Below are 5,545 nucleotides of genomic sequence, written 5' to 3'. Positions count from 1 at the left end.
GCTAGTCTTGTCTTACCTTAGCATATATCTTGCGTGTAGGAATCCCGGTGAAGCTTTGGTTCTCCCCAGAGTTGAGGTTTTCCTCTAAGGAATCCGACGAGATCACGAGCTTCGTGATAGAGGATTACTTTGCGGCCCGTGACCGTTTGTGATGGACTAGTTGGAGCACCCCTGCAGGGTTTAATCTTTCGGAAAGCCGTGCCAGCGGTTATGTGGCAACTTGGAATATTTGTTAACATCCGGTTATAGATAACTTGAACCTAATCTAATAAAATTGCCAACTGTGTGCGTAACCATGAGTGTCCCCTTCGGAGACCTCTCTTCGATCGGGAACACGGTGGGGTTATGATTGACGTAAGTAGGTGTTTAGGATCACTTAGTGATCATCTAATCATCGATCGCTAGTATAGACCACCTTCAATACATGTTCTACGTAAGTTAGCCACCATATATGCTTTGGATGCTGCAACCTAAATACTCCACCTTCCTTACCTAATAACTTGACTAGTTCTGGCACCAAGGTCATAGATTGCTGAGTCCCCGTGGCTCACAGATTCCTTCAAACACCAACACGTATAGGTACGCCCGAAACAGGTGATCTCGACGGCAGGCAGCTGGCGTGGCAGTATGATGAGGAGACCGATCGCTTGTACGTGAACTATCCAGAAGACTGAGGCGTGGTAGTGATTGTGGGCAAGCATGCAGGGTAGCATAGCCATTTCTCATGTTTTGTAGTCCGTTGCAGAACTACCTTGTTTGGATGCGTGATGTAAACTGTGATATTATGTATGAGATGGCAGTTGAATCCCTAATTGTCATTCTATTATTATGTATGTGCTATGTTACCATGCTTGCCAAACGCTTAGATGCGCTTCTTTCCTCTTTGGGCCTCGTTCCCCTAAACCGGAAAGGACCGCATCTTAGTTGTTACAAGTTGGTAATCAAAGCCTTACGACCATAGGAGCCTTTGTGTGATCGTACTTGGCCGAGTCGAATCTAGTAAAATGTTTTGAGTCTTAGTTATATCGGAGAGTAGGATTCTTTTTTTCTCCTCTTCCATACTCTGGTGAGGTTCCCGACTTAGGAAATCTTTATTCTACTCCTCTTCTCGCTCAAAAAAAATTTAGGATCACGCGGGTATTTTTGAAATCTATATGATTTCGATGTGACGGAGTTCTGTCTTGGTGCCTCCTGTCTGCCTTGATTTCTTCCGGGGAGTTAAGCTCCAGGGGAATCTTGTGCACATCACCATCATTCATATTTCTGAGTATCTAAGAACGAAGGATGTTCGTAATTGCTTCAATACTAGTAGTGGCGAGATAACCCCGATGTCCCCAGTACTGGTGCAGATTGTTCGGGAGTACTGCCATACTTTGTATCGTTGTGATCACGAGGTTCTGTTGTAGATGAAGGTCCGAGATTCTAGTTATGTGTTGACGGATGTGATACAGTGGACGGGTTAGTATAGGAGTTGTGTGAATATTACTCCTTGTATCCGTGTACCAGATTGCATGACCAGATATTTCGGGAATTCATAGGTGGGATATGAAGTAGTAACTTATAGGACAATCTTCCTACAGATGCATGATGTGAGGTTGGGATTCGATATTCAGTGGGTATGTTTGTTCACGGTCGTCTTACAACGGTTCTCGTTGTGTCTTAAAGAGTCCTTGTAGCTCGCTACGACTCGGGGATACTTCGTAAGTTGTGTGCACTACCTTGCACAGGATGGCTACTGTAAATTCGAGCCCGTGCGATCTTATCCACGAAGATATCGGATGAAATCTCGATCATATGTTTGTTCCGAGTAGTTTTAGCTCATACTTGTTTGCAAGTGGTCTTAATCAGAATTTTGTCGTCCGTCACTTTGAGGAAGCATTCTTACTACTTTGTTCGAGTGCAGTTGCTAATATTCCTGTTCAGATATTCCTGCCATTTTGATTCAGCTATACAATCAATATATTTTGTGGGCTAATGTTTTGTCCGTCTTCAAGATGGCTCCACCAACTCATCAGAATCCAGGGCGTGAGGATGTGCTGCCACCACCTCCACCTCTGGAGAACCCTCCTCCGCCGCCGCCTCCTCCTACAGAGGCTTGGCAAGCGGTGATGGCTGCTACAAATGCAAACACTCAGATGCTGCTACAGTGTTGCAAGAGAGAGGTAATCAGCAGCAATGCAATTTCCAGCATGGTGGCAATCAGTTTGCTAATCTGAGTCAGTTCCTGTCAAATCAGTCGAAGACTTTCACTTCCTGTGACCAGCCGTTTGATGCCGAGGATTGGATCCGCGACATGAACAAGCACTTTGAATGCAGCAATGTTCGTCTTGAGGATTTCGTCAAGTTTGCTACATTCCAGCTGAAGGGGTAAGCATCTATCTGGTGGCAACAGTTGAAGGATTCCAGGGGTGCTAGAGTGATCACTTGGGATGAGTTCTGTTGTGACTTCAGATCCAACTATATTCCGTCCAGCTTTGTGGAGGAAATGCGTGAGAAGTTCAGGGCTTGAAGCAGGGTGGTAACTTCATGTACAAGTACAACATCGAGTTCCATGAGCTAGCCCGATACGCCTTGCATGATATCCCTGATCAGAAGAGCAAGATTTATCAGTTCAGAGGTGGCTTGAAAGAAGATTTGCAGTTAGCTCTTGCTTTGCACGATCCTGAGGAGTTCGATAAGTTCTACAACTTAGCTCTCGCGGCTGAGGCAGCTTTGCTCAGGGTGGAGAATTCTAAGAAGCGCTTCAGAGATTCCAGCTCCTCTTCCTCTACTCAGGTGGTTCAGAAGCAACATAAGTTTTGGGTGTCTCCTCCTCCTCGGCACACACAGTAGTTTAAGCATTCTGGTGGTCGTGGTTCTTCCCACCCACCCAACCCAGTCTTTCAGTAGAGATTCCAGCAACAGAAGCAAGGGCCTCCTCAGACACAGTATCGTCAGCCAGCAGATGTTACTTGTCACAAGTGTGGGCAGAAGGGTCACTATGACAACAAGCGCACTTCTCAGCTTTCTCTCATGAAGTTCAACCGCAGGTCAGCTCGAGTCAACATGGTGAATCCAGCTGAGGCAGAAAACTCGTCAGATGTGATCATGGGTAACCTCCTCGTAAATGATATTCCTGCTAAAGTGTTATTTGATTCTAGTGCATCACATTCGTTTATCTCAAGGCCATTCTCATTTAAGCATGGGTTCTCAACTCGTGATTTACCTAAGCCTCTATCAATTGTGTCTCCTGGCAAGATTATGAATTCCCACATGATGGTTCCGAATGTTTCTGTCAACATGGGTAGTTATTATTTTCTGGCGTCTCCTATTGTCTTGGGCAATTCCGACATTTATTTGATCCTTGGTATGGACTGGTTGGCCCTGAACAAGGCATCGATTGATTGTGAAGCTAAACAAGTGAAGCTTACTCACTCTTCGGAGGACGTGATCATATTTGCGGCGCGCGATGATACAATATGTCTGTTCTCTTTGAATGAAAAGGGTGAGATTAATCCTATTCCGCAAGTCCCAGTGGTCTACGAATATGAAGATGTGTTTCCAGAAGAGCTGCCAGGAATGCCTCCGCACCGAGAAGTTGAATTTGTCATCGAGCTTGAACCAGGTACTAAGCCTGTGTGCAAACGGCCGTACAAATTGGGTCCAGAAGAGTTGAAGGAACTTAAGAGGCAACTCCATGAGCAGGAGCGTTTGGGTCTGACCAGACCGAGCTCGTCTCCGTGGGGCTGTGGAGTTCTGTTTGTCAAGAAGAAGGATGGCACGGACCGATTGTGTGTCGATTACCGTCCATTGAACAAGAAGACAATCAGGAACAAGTATCCACTTCCGAACATAACTGAGTTGTTCGAACATTTGAAAGGGGCTAGGATCTTCTCCAAGCTTGATCTCAGAATGGGCTATCATCAAATTCGCAATCGCGAAGAGGATATTCTGAAGACTGCTTTCAGGACTAGTTTTGGCTCGTATGACTATACGGTCATGTCTTTTGGTCTGGCAAATGCTCCTCCGACATTTTTCAATTGATGAACCACATATTCTCTCCGTTCAAGAATGACTTCGTCTTGCTTTATCTCAACGATATTTTGGTCTTTTCTGAAACTGAGGAAGAACATGAAGAACATCTCAGATTGGTGCTTGATAAGTTGAGGGAGTACAAATTATATGCCAAGTTTTCCAAGTGTGAGTTCTCGTTGAAAGAAGTCGTCTATCTTGGGCACATCATCTCTGCCGAGGGCATCAAAGTTGATCCGTCGAAGGTGCAGGCCATTGTCGAATGGGAGCCCTCCGCAGAATGTGAAGCAGCTTCGAAGCTTTCTCGGGCTTGCAAGCTATTATAGAAGGTTCGTTGAGAACTTCTCCAAGATTGCTAAGCCACTCTCAAATCTTCTTCAGAAAGGTGTGAAGTATGCTTGGTCTCCAGAGTGTCAGTTGGCCTTTGACACACTCAAAGAGAAACTCACCTCTACTCCAGTCTTGGTTCCTCCGGATGATTCCAAGCCTTACCAAGTGTTCTACGACGCCTCTCTTCAAGGTCTTGGTACAGTTCTGATGCAAGAGAAGAAAGTGGTTGCTTATACCTCCAGGCAGTTGAAGCCAACGGAGAAGAATTATCCTGTGCATGATCTTGAGCTAGCAGCTGTGGTACACGCTCTGATGACTTGGAGACACCTCTTGTTGGAACGAAAGGTTGAAGTGTTCACCGATCACAAGAGTCTCAAGTACATCTTCAGTCAGCCTAACTTGAATCTCCGGCAAACTCGTTGGGTGGAAATGCTCCAAGATTTTAATCCGAGTGTTGAGTAAACGCCAGGCAAAGCTAATGTCGTGGCAGATGCTTTGAGCAGGAAGGCTTACTGCAACAGTCTCATTCTGAAGCCTCTCCAGCCTGACCTTTGTGAGTCTTTCAGGAAGCTCAACCTTCAGTTAGTACCTCAGGGATTTCGTGCAAATCTTCAAATCTCTCCTACCTTGGAAGATCATGTCCGAACAGCACAGATTCTTGATGCAATGGTGAAGAAATTCAAGATTGGCGTGGCAAAGGGACTTCCCAAATATAAGTTCTTCAGTGTTGATGCCAGAGACACGTTGTTCTTTGAGGATCGTCTTGTCGTTCCGAAAGGTGATCTCAGAAAGGTAATCATGGAAGAAGCTCATAACTCCTTGCTCTCAATACATCCTGGAAGCTCCAAGATGTATCAGGACTTGAAATAGACCTTCTGGTGGACTCGCATGAAGCGTGAGATTGCTCAGTTCGTAAATGAATGTGATGTATGTCGAAGGGTGAAAGCAGAGCATCAACATCCAGCGGGTCTTTTGCATCCTTTGCCCATTTCCGAGTGGAAGTTTGATCATATTGAGATGGATTTCATCACCGGGTTTCCAAAGTCCAAGAAGGGTAATGATGCCATCTTTGTCGTCATCGACAAGTTGAGTAAAGTGTCTCATTTTCTTCCAGTCAAGGAATCCATTTCGGCAGCTCAACTTGCAGATTTGTACACTTCTAGGATAGTGTCTTTGCACGACGTGCCTATGATGATCTCTTCGG

This window comes from Hordeum vulgare, chromosome 6H, assembly GCF_904849725.1.
Source record: "Hordeum vulgare subsp. vulgare chromosome 6H, MorexV3_pseudomolecules_assembly, whole genome shotgun sequence".
Classification (NCBI taxonomy): domain Eukaryota; kingdom Viridiplantae; phylum Streptophyta; class Magnoliopsida; order Poales; family Poaceae; genus Hordeum; species Hordeum vulgare.
The sequence above is the reverse complement of the archived record's forward strand: the minus strand, read 5'-3'. Positions refer to the sequence as shown.